The sequence below is a fragment of the Brienomyrus brachyistius genome, chromosome 23 (genome assembly GCF_023856365.1).
Source record: "Brienomyrus brachyistius isolate T26 chromosome 23, BBRACH_0.4, whole genome shotgun sequence".
NCBI classification, from domain to species: domain Eukaryota; kingdom Metazoa; phylum Chordata; class Actinopteri; order Osteoglossiformes; family Mormyridae; genus Brienomyrus; species Brienomyrus brachyistius.
The window spans coordinates 8,376,499-8,392,844 of NC_064555.1; the positions used below are offsets into that span (position 1 = coordinate 8,376,499).

General features: G+C 52.9%; 1 protein-coding gene across 2 annotated transcripts in view; it reads right to left on the bottom strand.

Moving 5' to 3' along the window:
• Positions 1-16,075, bottom strand: part of LOC125718769 (ataxin-1-like) — a 51,941-nt gene extending 35,866 nt beyond the window's left edge. For both annotated transcript variants that reach the window (XM_048992826.1, XM_048992827.1), the window contains exons 1-2: positions 15,862-16,075; positions 3,610-3,781 (exon numbers count right to left, since the gene is read on the bottom strand). The gene's annotated coding sequence lies outside the window, so the exon portion shown is untranslated. The remainder of the gene's footprint in view (positions 1-3,609; positions 3,782-15,861) is intronic.
• Between the last annotated feature and the right edge of the window lie 271 nt (positions 16,076-16,346).

Consider the following 16,346-nt stretch of genomic DNA (forward strand, 5'->3'; position numbering starts at 1 on the left):
CAAGTCCGAAACGTATCGCTTGCATTCTGAGCCTTTTCACGAGAAGACTAAAAGCTCCCGTGAGCTTCGAACAGCCACAGAAATGATTGAGTATGGCACCCCAGTGCCCGGGAGCACTACCTGCAGCCGGGAGGCCCACAGTAGGATAGGGGAGAGCCAGAATGGCGGGCATCCAGCTTTGAGGAGGACGCACTCCGGCATGCCGCCGTCTCGGGTCTCTCTGGCTGGCTTATCCAGGCTCTCAGCCTGCTCCCTTAATCCTTTCGCCGTCAGGGTACGGCTCAGCGAGGTAACCGCTTTGCAAATGGCTTTTCCCGGCAATATAATCCCCCGGTCTGATTTTCACAGCCAGCGTGCTATTTTTCACAGTATATACAAACTCAGCACAAGCATACGAGCAAACTGTAATCCTTCTCAGACTGGGAGCACAAACCAGCCTCCACACGCCTGCGCACGCCCCACCCGTCAAAAAACATGCACCTTGCTGAGGGATTTCCCCGATTCAACACGTGTCAAAACCGTCTGCTCCAAAATGCCCTCGTTTAACGACCCACCCCCTGCCATCCAAAACTCCGTTCAGAGTCGGGACACTTGTCTTTACAAAGTCTCACACCCTCACTGGCCACTTAGAAGTCAGCCTGCGGGACTCGGAACCAGAAAGTCCAGCGGTGAGCCTGGACCTCTGAGAAGAAGTGACCTCGCCCTCCATCCTCAACAGCCGCAGTTGCTGTTCTTAGAAAACCCATTAGATAACCGATATTTTTTCATTCTTTCACGCTAAGCTTTCGATCAAAAAGCCCAAGATCGTACGAGCCACATTTCGGCATTGAGGCGAGCAGAACCCAGAACCCAGAGGAGCGCAGGGTCAGGCTGAGCTGGTTCCGCACCGCCAGCCATTCTGGATCTCTGGCACACGCCCGCTGGATTCCCAAGCCCACGCCTGCTAAAAATACCCAGGCTCCCACGCTGCAGAGCAACGCAGGCGGCGTGATTCACGCGGATATGGGAGGGCAGTCATGGTGCAGGCGGCAGCAGACGGCCGGAGGGGGGGGAGGACTCTCCAGTGCGTGTGGGTCACGTGTGCCGTGTGCATGTGTCATGTGGTGGGTTTGCCATACATGCAGAGATACCCTGTGCGTCTGAGGGTTAGCGTCACGCTTGGGCTAGCTGCAGGTACCAGGATCGTGCTGCTGTCAATCAACAATGGGAGTTCTTCTCTGATGGTGGGTTTCTTCATAGGTGGGGGGGGGCTGCATTGCTACTTACACACCCACGCTGTAATTTAACCTGCTTAAAAGGAAACCCACAATTCACTGCAGGAATCACTGCCAGGGACCAGACAATGAGCCCAGAGCGAGCGTCACCGCATGCAACCCCAAAGCGGGACATGAAGTGGGGGGGGGGGGTGCAGGGGGATGGCCACAGCACATGGGCCTGGGGGGGAACATGGTTAAGCTGTGCCCTCAAATCAGGGCAACAAAACCAGGAGCACCCAAAGCCGGATGGAGCGGCAACAGGACCTGCTCCATAACCGCAGCACGCCTCAGGGCAGCGTGTACATCAGTTGAGAGATGTGGCCTTTCAGAGGACCCGTGCGGTAAATCCGGGAAAACCCACAGCTCGGGCATTTCCATAAAAGGAAGTTCGAAAGAAACCGTTCAAAAGAAAATCACATTTAAACCAGGAAACGGTGTGTTGACGTACTGCACAGAAAGCCGTACCTGCCCGCTTGCCGAGCAGCTGCTATTTTTACTTGGTTGGCATGGCAATGCAGCACGTATGGGGCCCCCCGCGCGTGGCTGGAGAGGGCCGGGGCATGGCTGCAGGAATGTGGTCACGTTCGCGGCATCCCTCAGGCACACACCGGAGCAGGGGGCGTCCGCAGAGGGTGGGCCTGACAGAGACGTGCTTACAGAGCGTATGGGATTTACACACCGGAGAACACAGCAAGGACACCTGGCCAGGCACCACACTCGAGAGGCCAGGGGCATTGTGGGACACGGAAAACCGGCTGCACTCCCCTGCCAACCCAGGCCGGGCCTGATCTTTGCTTAGAGAATTAATATATAAAGTAGAGTAAACCGGCGTCCTGTGTCTGGCATTTATTCAAAGGAAGCAGCGCCGGATCAGGGGTCAGTCCGATGGGAGGCCAGCGAGCTCCTTTGGTCCCTACAACTTCAGTATAACAGAGTTTAATCACATTGTGGGGTCCCTACAATGTAATACACACACACACACACACACACATATACACAAGTGCCCCCACAACCCACCCCGTGTGGCAGGTTTAGGCAGGAACTGTGAGGCAATCGAGAATGAGGGAGGGAGGGGGACAGGGAGTGGGAGGGGGGGCATCGTCTCCCTTCAGGGTCAGAGATAAAGGGCTTCTTTTCAAAGGATTTCTACTCAATTACAGACAAGTGCTCTAAGTGGTCTGAAGGGCTCTCTGTAGCGGGTTTGGTGCGTCGCCAGGATGCCAGTACCCAGCCAGCTGTGGCTTCTGAGGGTACCAGACACACGAAATCCACCCCCCCACAGCTCGGCCACACCGGAGACGTTCCAGATACCTGGGGGGCCTTGGCGACCATCTGTCTGTTTGGTGGGAGAATTATTTTACAGTTAGAAGCAGGAAAACTTCTTTGATGTGGGCCGAGGGCTCCGGCGCTGTCACAGAGCTCAGCTCCAGCGCTACCAGGAGACACGAATAGACCCACGTCACATAGCAGGGGTTAAGTGAGGGGGGCGGGGCTGAGTGCGTCTTGCACCCCAACTAGTCCCTGAGCCTCTACACACAGGGAGATACAGACGAGTATGTCACAGTGATATTTATCTCAAAGCGACACCACACCAAAGGTAGGAGGTCTGCACGCCTAAGCCCTCGTTAGGCTCATTAAGCTCGTTAGGCTTGAAGGTCTTCCCCCTACACCACATCCCCACACCCAAGGGACCCTGTCAGCATTAGCACTTATAAGGATTTTTGCAAGCATATATAGTGAGTCAGCAAGGTGGGGTGGGGGGGGGCAGACTAGGAGTTCATTTTCACAGGGGAAAGGGCTCCTAAGTGCGTGGGGATCCTGTCAACCTCATGGGAGACTAGCGGGAGGTGCACCCGGGTCACATGTGACATTTAGGGGGGACACTGTGACGACCATAAAACAGAGGGCTCCCGGGCCTTCCCTATCACGCCTTGATCACTCACCCGATTTATTTACTCACTGACATCGTGACCCTGAACGTCTCTGTCACCGAGCGGCTGATTCATGAGATGCCATGAAGCGGTCAGCGCCTGCTAAAGACTTGGAGAAGCTCTATATTTACTCTGAAGACCATCCCAGCGAATTATTCCTCGTATCGAAACCCTCGATTTCTCATGAATCTTGCACATGTCGCCCAAAGGTGCCCAAAAAGATGCATCTGTTGTGATAGGGAGTGGATGGCACATCTGAGAGGTCTGCTCAGTCCAGCCTTACCTGTGTCTGTGTCGGTGCGTCTGTGCATCCCCCAATCAATGACGTTGTAGGAGAAAGACTTTTGGTTGGAAGCAGAGAATGCTGGGTAATCGCTTTCCAGGTCAGGGGGAATCCCCGCACGCTTCGGGGGTGCACTCACCTGTGTGGGGGTGCAGAGAGGCCAGCTGGGCGTGGGGGCTGGAGCGAGCTCAGGGGTAGGTGGGGGTCCAGCCAGCCTTCCTGGAGATGTCCGCCAGCGGGGTAGGGGGGTAGCGCGAGGCTCCCACTCCGTCTGTCCACGTCCGTGTGTCTCTGGGCACTTTCACCATTCCCTGGTGGGGGGGGGACACACAGACAGGAAGGCTCTCAAAATGATATTAAACCCAGAGCAAACCCCCTTGCCCCCGCCTGCAGAGAGCACACATTCAAAAAACCAGTACTGACCCCGCTATTTATAAATGGGTGCTGCCATAGCAACTGCTCTGTTTGTTTGCCTCACTAACCATTTCCTGATGCTCTGTGATGCGGCATGCCCCCCCCCGCCCCCCCACCCGAGAATCGAGCCTGGCAGCAGGCAGACGGAGTAGTATGAGGTAAGGGGTCGAGGGGGACAGCGGGGATGCCAGCAGCCCTCTCTCTATGTAGCAGGGAATTCTGGGTATGCACCTCGGCCCGGCTTTCAGGAACCAGAGATAGATTTGTGGGGACATTAGCGCTCCCCCCCCCCACCGGCTGTGAGGACGGACGAACAGCTTTCTGGGTAGGCGAACCAGCAGAAGTCACTCAGATATTTTACAGAGGAGGTGATAAAACTTACTCTGGGTGTACAAGCACGCGGGGGGAGGGACACCCATACCCACAGGGGTTTCAGTTTGACTAACACATTATAACACATGCGGCAGCGCGGTCTGTCACCAGCACACTGCAGCACATCGCAGCCCGACAGCGAGCCACTGCGGGCGACCCGGCGGCCAAGAGCGACTTTTCACAAAACAACTTCAGTGTCTGTGAATGTTTGCTGTCCCTCTTCCCAGCACTGACACACACAGAAACACATACGCACAGTCGCCCAGACACACATGTATACATTTCTTTGTGGGGACTGTCCATTCATTTCTGTGGGCATAACCCAAATCCCAGCTATGACGACTTTAACCCCTACCCAGCCCTGACCTTAATCACAAGTAACCAACCAAAATACGAGACCTTTTGCAGTTTTACTTTTTTGATTACGTTCAAATTGGGGTTGAAAAATATCCCCAAAATTAAAGAAGTTTCAGGTTTTACCGCACTTTGAGGACATTTTGGTCCCGATGTGATCTATGCAATCTCACACTCACACACGCATATGTACACACACGCACGCACACACACACACACACACACACACGTACACACACACACAGGCTGTTCCCTGACTCAGCAAGGCCTCAGTTTCACTTCTCCATCAGACAGGAAGCTGGGTACTACTGCAGAGTTACAGCCCCTGCCCCGTGTGTGAAGTATGTTTCGGCATGACGCTCTCACAAGGGGGGTGTGATCAGGAGGGACAAGGTACGCAGGTAGAAGAAAGAGCCGCTCCAACCTGCCACTGTCCCCCTTTTCAGGGCCGGGGGGCACAGTGAGTGGTCCCCGTTCACCTCAAACAAGCATGTGACAGTCACAGCCACAATCAGTGGACAAACAGGCCCCCAGTTCTTCTAGGAACAATGCGGGAGCCAATTCAGATCAGTCAACTTCATGAATCAACAAGCTAGGCATCCTTCCAAAAGGAGCGGGGCTTCACAATCCCCCCCCCACAAGCCTACACCCCCGCCCTTCAACCCACACATTCCTCAGGGAAGCCCCGGGTTCCAGGTCATGCAAAGCTCAACCCCCCAACGGTGCACAAGATGAATAAATGAATGGATGAGGACACCTCAGGCCCCAGAGCAGATGGTTTGTTCGGCTACAGGCATACAGGACGAACCAAGACCCTTTTCCCAGATTCCCCAGTTTCAGGGACGCCGCTCGCCACTATCATCCCCCCACCCCTAAATAGGACCTGGAGGGAGGGCGGGTCCCCTTCTGATGGCCGGGGATCAAACGTCAGGGAACTGAGGAATGTGCGTCTGTCGGTAGGGAAACCGAACGTCTTCCGCAGGGCAGGGGAGGACTCTTTACTGACTGGCATTTCCCCTGTTTTCCCATAAGGCCTCAGGCTCGTCAGGCACCCAGGCTCGGGCCAGGCGGACGAGAGAGGGGTCGGCCCCCGCTGATGCCGGCAGCTGTGTTTATGTCGGCGTGGGAAACCCAGAACTGTTTGTGTCTGCACTCCCCACCAAACTGCAACTTAGCGTTTGGCGGGATCTGGCAAACCATGGCCAGGCTTGCCTCTGCACAGACCTCAAACACACCATCTCAAGGTCCAACTCCAGGTCCTCGCTACGGGGGCACCTGCAGGCAGCGGTACCAGCTGTGTCACTGTGGGAACTAGTGCACCACAGGTGGCAGCTCTAAAACCAAGGTCAGGCACGTGATTCACCGCAGTGTGAGAGGGGAATAACCCAGCCAGCAAGCGTCTGCTCCCACAGCCGCCCACACCTGACTGCTGTGGGGTCCAGATGCATTCTGGGAATCTGACATGGACATCCACCTACGCATGGATAGACACTCCATTTTTTAATAATAGGGTCATATGGATCATGAACCTTAAGGCCTAAGATCATCAATCTCACCATGTGAACGGTCACGTACACCCCCCCCCCCAGATAACAATTATTAAAAACCACATTCTAAAAGTCAGCTGTACTGTGCAGTATGTGGAACTGTCCAGAAGCTTTAACTTGTGCTTTAACAGACCAGAACCAGTGGCATCGAAAGCAAATTAAAATCATAATCTGTACTCCTTCTGATTACATTTTTCAAATGAAGCCACCGGAAATGGCCAATGCCTCGGTCCATGTGATCAAGGCCTCGAGAAACAACCAGTGGCACGTTGAACAGGGCCAACAAAAATTATCAGAAGTGTCTGGCCCTTTAACTAATGTCACGAAAATGGCCAATGGCACATGGGCCTTCACACAGGACCACGAAGAGCGACCAATGGCACGTCGACCTTCACACAGGGCCAAGAAAAATGACCAATGGCACGTGAGCCTTCACACAGGTCCACAAGAAACAGCCAATGGCACTTTAAATGGAATCACGTGCTACTCACACGTGACAAGGCTGACACTGTCCGGTATTTTCCATCTTTAAATGAAAGATTAAAGGTTTTCTACTTCCCGTTCAGCACAAGGTGGAAAGATGAAGAGCGTCGATGTTGTCGTGGCCCTGAAAGGGACCGGCAGTGCAGCTTGGTCCTCAGGTTACTTCCGGTGCCTTACGGCTTGAGCTGATCACAGGCAGCCTTTGACCGAACCCAGAGTCCCTGTTAATGGGCATCAGAGCGCAGGGTGTGGTTTGAGAGCAGCCCATGTGTGTGGGGGCTGCCATGCCGGCCCGGGTCAGAACATATGCTCCCTTTGAGCAGAACCCCCACACAGACACGGCAAACGGTGCAGCCAACCCAGCATCTCGGCTTCATCTGTTTGCCACGGCAACGGCATATGCGAGGGGGGGGGCTTATTACCGAATGATCAGTCCTGTGGAAGTAGTAGTTCTTAAATGGGGCATTTGTGGGGGGGGGGGGAGCTACTGACCTGCCTGTTCAATTGGGATAATCTCACATACACACACACATCTCTGTGATGGAAATGGGCACGTATTTACATATTTTCACTCTGCAGGACAGCTTATTAAAAACACCTTCTGGATACATGCTCCTATACACCAGGAAAAGGAAGTCAGAGGTACCTGCCCCAATGCATCCATCTTATTAGACTTTAGAAAGACACTAGTTATGTCCCGCCTGTCACATCTGCAACTAAGCAAGAGAAAAATAAGAAAGCGCTACTGATAAGCATTAGGCATGAGCTTGGAGTGGTAAGACCCCCAAAAGCATGGGGCCAGCCATGCTGTTACAAAGCACGCTGTCACCACAGAGAAAACCCCAGGGGAGCACAGGCCGTGCTCAGCACAGAGCCAGAGCCGATCTGGCCCAGGATGGCACAGGCCGTGCTCAGCACAGAGCCAGAGCCGATCAGGTCCAGGATGGCACAGGCCGTGCTCAGCACAGAGCCAGAGCCCATCACGCCCAGGATGGCACAGGCCGTGCTCAACATAGAGCCAGACCCAATCAGGCCCAGGATGGCACAGGCTGTGCTCAGCACAGAGAAAGTCCCAATCAGGCCCAGGATGACACAGGCCGTGCTCAGCACAGAGTCAGTCCTGATCAGGCCCAGGATGGCACAGGCCGTGCTCAGCACAGAGCCAGAGCCCAGCAGGCCCAGGATGGCACAGGCCGTGCTCAGCACAGAGAAAGTCCCGATCAGGCCCAGGATGGCACAGGCCGTGCTCAGCACAGAGCCAGAGCCGATCAGGCCCAGGATGGCACAGGCCGTGCTCAGCACAGAGAAAGTCCCGATCAGGCCCAGGATGGCACAGGCCGTGCTCAGCACAGAGCCAGTCCCGATCAGGCCCAGGATGGCACAGGCCGTGCTCAGCACAGAGTCAGTCCCGATCAGGCCCAGGATGGCACAGGCCGTGCTCAACACAGAGTCAGTCCCGATCAGGCCCAGGATGGCACAGGCCGTGCTCAACATAGAGCCAGACCCGATCAGGCCCAGGATGGCACAGGCTGTGCTCAGCACAGAGAAAGTCCCAATCAGGCCCAGGATGACACAGGCCGTGCTCAGCACAGAGAAAGTCCCGATCAGGCCCAGGATGGCACAGGCCGTGCTCAGCACAGAGCCAGAGCCCAGCAGGCCCAGGATGGCACAGGCCGTGCTCAGCACAGAGAAAGTCCCGATCAGGCCCAGGATGGCACAGGCCGTGCTCAGCACAGAGCCAGAGCCGATCAGGCCCAGGATGGCACAGGCCGTGCTCAGCACAGAGAAAGTCCCGATCAGGCCCAGGATGGCACAGGCCGTGCTCAGCACAGAGCCAGTCCCGATCAGGCCCAGGATGGCACAGGCCGTGCTCAGCACAGAGTCAGTCCCGATCAGGCCCAGGATGGCACAGGCCGTGCTCAACACAGAGTCAGTCCCGATCAGGCCCAGGATGGCACAGGCCGTGCTCAACATAGAGCCAGACCCGATCAGGCCCAGGATGGCACAGGCTGTGCTCAGCACAGAGAAAGTCCCAATCAGGCCCAGGATGACACAGGCCGTGCTCAGCACAGAGAAAGTCCCGATCAGGCCCAGGATGGCACAGGCCGTGCTCAGCACAGAGCCAGAGCCCATCAGGCCCAGGATGGCACAGGCCGTGCTCAGCACAGAGAAAGTCCCGATCAGGCCCAGGATGGCACAGGCCGTGCTCAGCACAGAGCCAGAGCCGATCAGGCCCAGGACGGCACAGGCCGTGCTCAGCACAGAGAAAGTCCCGATCAGGCCCAGGATGGCACAGGCCGTGCTCAGCACAGAGCCAGAGCCCATCATGCCCAGGATGGCACAGGCCGTGCTCAGCACAGAGAAAGTCCCAATCAGGCCCAGGATGACACAGGCCGTGCTCAGCACAGAGCCAGAGCCGATCAGGCCCAGGACGGCACAGGCCGTGCTCAACACAGAGAAAGTCCCGATCAGGCCCAGGATGGCACAGGCCGTGCTCAGCACAGAGCCAGAGCCGATCAAGCCCAGGACGGCACAGGCCGTGCTCAGCACAGAGAAAGTCCCGATCAGGCCCAGGATGGCACTGGCCGTGCTCAGCACAGAGCCAGAGCCGATCAGGCCCAGGATGGCACAGGTTGTGCTCACCACGCTCAGTACAGAGCCAGACCCAGTCAGGCCCAGGATGACACAGGCCGTGCTCAACACAGAGCCAGAGCCGATCAGGCCCAGGATGGCACAGGTTGTGCTCACCACGCTCAGTACAGAGCCAGACCAGGTCAGGTCCGATCCAGAATGGGGCATATGCAGTACTGGGAAAAACACGGAACCAATTAAGCCATGCAGGCAGCTCATTAACCTGGTTCATAACTTCATAAGTTCTTGAAAGTTCAGAATTAGCCAGTTATGGTCTCAATGACCAGGACATGTATGAGCAGCGTTCAATCCACTGATCCATCCATCCATCCATCCATCCATCCATCCATCCAAATCAGGCACTCGGTATTCCCCACACACCATGACCCCGATAGACTGAGGGCTGCATTGACCCACAGGGGCCCACCAAGCCTAGGATCCTGGGTAGGCAGGCGCAGCTGCATGTGTGCTGGGGCCATTGGGGCGTATCAGGGTCTTCATGTATCTTCATGGTCAAAGCCTAAATACCGCCCACCAGCTCTGCTTTCATCAGTGTCCTTCTGAACAGCAAACTCTAGCTGAAAGATGCACGGGCACAGAGTGTGGAGATCTATGACTAAACACGAACACTGTCCCACGAGCCACCACACACGGCGCCAACCAACCCAAAGCTCAACCTCAGCAGTCGGTCCGGGCATCTCCACAGTCACTCAGCCACAAAACGCACACACCTTCCCCCAAGGTGGAAGGAAGTGGCGTCAGATGAGGCTGGAGGTCCCAGAAGTGAGAGACGTCAGACTCACCACCTGGGGGCGCTGAACGAACCACAACACGTGTGGGTGCAGACACACCACAACTCTGCTTCAAGGTGATAAAACCACACAACCACAACTATCACCAGACCTCACAAATAAAATGGGACGAGTGAAGCCCTCGGCCTGATAGGGGGAAAAGCGGCTGTCAGTCCTGGGGGCATCAGTAAGATCAGCAAAGTAAGAGCAGGGAGCTGCCCTGCATAACTTCCTACAGCATTAGGGCCTCGGGCCAGAACCTGCTCATTTGCTTTGACGATGACGTCGACAGGGACTTTTCCTATAGCAGACATCCAGTTCCTTCTACATATGAAAGAAATTTCCACCAGGAAGCTTTATTTTTTCTTAGATCTCAGATCAAGAGGAAGGGAGTGTGTGACGCGGAGGGTGGGCTGAAAAGAGACATGGCCCAGAGAGAGCACTGGCCCCTGGGTCAGGCCTCAGGAGGGTCCGAAATCATCTAAACTTTTACGTTTACATTTTATTTAGCAGATGCTTTTATGCAACATGGCATACATTTTGTTAATGTATGGTCAGCCAGTGTCTGCAGCAATCGAGGTTACGGGCCTTGCTCAAGGACCCGGACCATAAAATCACTCTGTCAACTCTGGGATTTGAACCCATGACATTTTCACCACTTGCTCAAGGACCCTGACCATAAAATCACTCTGTCGACTCTGGGATATGAACCCATGACCTTTTCACCACAGGCAAAACCTAAAATTCAAAAAATAAAACTTTTCACATTCCTGGTTTGTACCCACGTCGAACATGCCCCCCACTCGAGAAACACAGCCGCCTTACATAAAGTACACACCAAATGGGTCGCCTGGCACGTGTGAATGGACCCGAGTGGCACTCGGCTTCTGGGGCGCCTGCAATGGCGGGCTGGAAGCGCAGTGCCGCGCCCAATAACACCGCCCATACGTCGGCATAATGAGGGCACTCGTGGTCCAGGTGGCCCCTCGCCGACGCCCACCAATCCCATCTGCGTGCAGCTCACGGAACGGCCAGGGATGAATAATGGAGGCCGTTTAATGCGCCAAGAATAACACGGACTGGGTGGGTTTTTCTTTGCCATTTTGGGACTGTTTGTGTCCGTGCTTTTTCCTGTTATTGAATTCCTCTCCCTGCACGCGCCTGTCCTCCCGGAGCACGCAGGTGGATACCCGTGTCGGGCTCCACCAAAGGCAGGACGTGCACGTCTGCTGATGTCATTTCCCCCCCTCCCCAGCTAGTCCAGTCGCAGCCCTGCCCCCCCCCCCCGCCCCCACCTTTTCCCAGGCATGAACCTGTCACCCCCAGCATGTGTCACGGGTTAACCTCAGCGCGTATGCAGGCCCTGAATCACAGGAATGTTGCCCAAGGCAACTTAAGGTGACGGGAAAGGGAGTGGAATACGAGGGAGGGGGTGGCAAGGTCACGTGCCAAGGCCGCACCCCTAGGGCATTTTTTTAAGGCGCAGACCCTGTTGTGTAACCTTGGCAGTGACCCTTTTCCATGCCTGGGTGCCCACTTTGTCTTTCTGTGTCTGTGTGTTTGGGGTAAATCTCATCTAACCCCCCCTCCCCCAGTCTGAACCCTTACAGGATCTGGAAATGGGCTGCGATACACCCTCCACCTCCGAACTCACTGACACCGGCCAAAAGGTCCGACTATAAATGAGCCAGGGACCCACCACGGGCCGGTAAGGCCCCCCGCGCTGTGCCTACGGAGTGTCGATCCCCAGGCATTGTGTGTACTAAGTAAACACGGCTTGTGTTTTCATACCCAATTCAGGCATTGCCTGGAAGGCCACCTAACATGAAACCAGACCCCCCTCGGGGCTGGCGGGAGGGGGTGAGAGCACATGTCTTACGATTTGGACGCTGCCGGCACGATTAGATTACAAAAAAAGCCCTGGTGTTTCAAAGGGTGACATGCCTCGTGGCGGTTTTAATAATTCACTCACGCGGAGCACCGCCTGATGGGAATCGCAGGGTTTCCATTCCAATCAGCGGCAGGTCACAGTCTACTAACACCGTAGTGCTTTTTTTTTCTGAATGGAAAAACACTGAGCCGACACAGTCACTAAAAATCAGGCTGAAAATCAATCCAATCACAGCGTCAGGGGCTTCGGGGCAGGGTCACCTGGGTCCGCGACGCAGCCGAAACGTGGCGCATGCACCTTCACATGTAAATGCAGCCCTGAGTCTGATGCAGAGATGCAGGCCTTCCGATTGGCCCGTCCCACCACTGCCAGAGTAAAGCCCTGCCTTTGTTGCCGTCTAACTGGTTTCGATCACATTTGTGAGCCACTCACGAAGTTCAGTGTGGAGCTTGTGTGGTTTGGGACAACAGTGCTCCAGTCACCCAGCCGGACAACGTGGCCTGATCCGCTCTCGGTACCTAATTAAGGAGCCAGCTCAGCTGGTCCCAGGGCAGTGACACTGAGCCAAAGCTGAGCTGGTCGAGGCCTCTGATGGACCTGAAACACAACTCTGCTGGCCCGGTTATGTGCAAAACCGCAGGACGGAGCTAGCGTGATGCCCTTCAGCTTGTTTCATGAGAAATATGCCCTGCCGTCGAGGAACAGCTTAACAGGGCGCCGCATTGTCCCTCCCGACCTGCACGCAAACTGGCAGAGCCCAGAGGGCCCGGGCCAGCGCCCCTGGGTCACCTTTCATTGTACTGGTTCTGATCTGTCTCAGAGACATTAATAATGGGCAGAATATCAGACAGGTAGGACATAAGTAAAATGCCATAAAGCCCAAAAGTAAAGCCATTCTGTAATAATATATTCTGTAATAATATAACGATCAAAGGCAGCGGAACAAAACGACCAGCCCTGCTGATCAGGCTGTGTATCCGATGCACCGGGGTAAATTTCCTGGGCCACAGGGAACTTGCTTTGAGAAAAGAAAATTAAAAACATAAGAACAATCTTCATTGAGTTCAGTCACTCTCTCTCTCTCTCTCTCTCTCTCTCTCACACACACACACACACACACACACACACACACACACACACATACACTGTATAATGTGTATATAGCTGAAATGACAACTAAACCTACTTGACTTGACTTGATACACACACACACACAGCTCTGCACGAGACGAACCCCCCCAGTGGGCGGGGCAGGGGAATGTCTCCTGTGACGGAGCTGGAATGCACGCGCTCCATCCTCCAGGTGAGGGTGCGCCGCTGCGCTCTCAGCCAAGCGAGAAAGGACGAGCCGCCTACCTGGCAAGCTGACACCATACGCTTTTGCTGTTTTTGAAAGTCAGACATAGGAAACAACGGCAAGAACGCCAGCTGACTCCACTGCTTATGAAAATGTTCCACTTTGCACCAATGTGCTGGTAGTTTAGCGCGATAGCACTAAACAATAATTAATAAATTAATAGGTCACCCTATGTCTGACAGCGCAAATGCTGATCAGCCTATATCAACACAAGTTAATCAAGTTTTGCGGTGTGAGGAGTAACGGCTCAAATCTGGTCAATCACAAATAAATGCAGCATGAGGATTAAAAAAAACACATACACACAATTTAAAATAGAATCTCGATGACGTTGTCAGGCATTCCAAACCAGCAGTCTATACACAGAAGCGCTCCGAAGCTGGAGAAGATTTGTGCACTACGGCGTCAGACTGCGCAGCTCCGAATATGATTAAAGCATGACTAACTTTCCATGCGCCCCCACCCGTTATTAAGCAATCAAAAGACGCAGAGGATCTTGGAAGTTTATTCCATTCATAGTTGATAAAGGACCGAGGACGTGTTTAGATGTGACAGGCCGGCAAAGGAGGCCCCCGCCGAGGTGCATGCAGACAATCGGACGCAGGCTGACCCGGCAATACGGCTGATATACCAAGGCAATGCACGAGCTACTTATATATTACACTGATAACGTAAAAATGTCATTAACGTACTGGAAATGGGCCAGTTGTTTTTGCTTTCATTCGTTGTTTTCAAGAACAGCAGCTCGTTATATAACGAATCATTTATTTAACATGGGCGATAAACATTTATCAACGGCTTAACCGAACAGCTAAAGCAACGTTTTTTTTTTTATCATTTTTAGAGGTAAATCACAAAAAAATGTTGTGAAACAATTAAATCTTAAGACTGATAATGGCAATGTGAGAATATAGTAATTTATTAATTTATTCAATTCAATGATCACTTAATCACTCAATACCATTTTTAAAGATCTATAATACTCACTGTTGCAGTATTACAAATTCACTCAACTCAAACAACAGAAATCATTGTTACAGTGATATCATGATAATGATAGAGAGTCATTTCTTGTTTCATCCAAGGGCCGGTCAAATTAATCCGTTAATCAATGTGACAACTCTGTCAGCGTCTCCCAACAAATTATCAAGCCTAATAAATAACAATCATTAATTGTAATGACAGGCTATAAATAGCCATTAGCGCAAACACCTGACGTTAGTCCGGTTTTGTGCTTAAATCTTTTTCTACCTAACCCAACAGCTTGAGTTTGTAATGAAACCGTTACCACCACAAAACACGGCGTTTGTACCACTCAATCTACACTATGTATTAATTATGTTATTATAATCTGCTATAATCAAATTCCGCAGTTGAAAACCCAAAATCTTATGGCACCTAAAACTTGCCTAACAGGATGACAACTCGTAAAAGAACATTCAAGACTGTAGCCAATAGTTACTTATAACATTGTGCTGTGAGTGGGTCCATTTTTTAATCAATAATTCAATCCAGAAACAAATTCGACTACATGCGAGTACAACGCCTGAGTATTGAGCGTCTTTAACAACTTTTTATGTAATCATCTTTGTTCAACAGATCGACCGTACTTTGGAAGACCTTTCAACGTGCATCGCATCTCTCGAATGTAAACAAAGTTAAAAAAAACTGTAATCACCGGGATCCCCAGTAGCCCATTATATAACCGGAGCTGGGCTGTGCGACACCTTGGAGTCCAACCGCCAGCTGTACAGAGGAGCTGTCATCGGATACTTCAGCTTCAATGTAATAGTGCAACTCATTTGCAAACGTAAAACTATCCACCTTTTACGCTGGGTATAAAGATCCGGGAATCAGATATGTTTTACATGGTTTCAAATGCAATCTCCATATTTTATGCATTCATCGCGCAATAAAAGAAACTGTTGGTAATACGTGTGCTCGGATATTTGCGGAACGTAGTAAGTTAAATGTCTTCTAGCGAACTGTCAGGCATTCCTCCATGGCGTGAAATATTACTCAAACTGCGACAGTGCGGACGCGTCCAGCCCCGAGCACAAGGTGAGCCATTTTATAGTAACGATAGTAGCCATAGTAGAGCGCAGCCCCGTACTACGGAATCGGGCTTGCGAGAAAGTGCTGTCAGTAGTGCAATGTGAAACCGGGGGAAGCTAAAGTGGCGCAGTTTTACTGCGAGATCGCCGTACGCCACGACTGGCCGTGTGCGCTCCTCGGCCGGCTCTAATTCCCCGAAACGCCAGCTCGCTACTTTGGCACCACGGTTCATAGTACAACCTTACGACCGCGAAGCGACGCAGCCTTACTACGGTGCTTGACAGTCCGGCGACGAGATCTGTGCTCCGATCGCCGTGCGATCCTTCTTGTTTTCTAAAAACTACTACTAATAACAATAATATGAAAAACAGCTGCAATAAACAGTTACGGTGATCCCTGCACACTTACAGCCATCATCCTTACTTATGCTGGGTGAGAAAAGTGGCCGCGCTTCAGAAAGGACAGAGTAAATAATACTGGGTATAACACGACTTACTGTACGGTGCAATGCTCTGGGAAGGCAGTCCTTTTCCTCGTTGCCAGCACTCTTTCCTGTACTGATCGTCTCCCCGTACTATCAGAATGATGTCTGCAGCAGTTAAGCTAATAGCTCTCTTGCACTCTGCCCCCTCCTTTCTGTGTATGCGTGCGTGCGTGAGTGCGTGTGTGAATGTGTAAGCCAAATATGGAACAGTTATCCACCTCTGCAATAGCCCGAGGTTGCTGCTCTGTGCAAGCAAAAAAAAGGAGGGGGGGGGGGGGTGGAGAGAGACAGCGACAATCCACTGGCAGGCGTCCAGCACCATTATCTTCTACGAGATACTGAGCATTCCAGCTCTTAACCCGGAGAAACTCCGGATTGTTTCATTATTATTATTATTATTTATAACTCCCTCATCTTTTTTTTCAAGCATACGCGGATGGGGCTGGAACTGAAACTTTAATTCCCCTGGAACAACAAAAGACCAGGAAAGCACATAC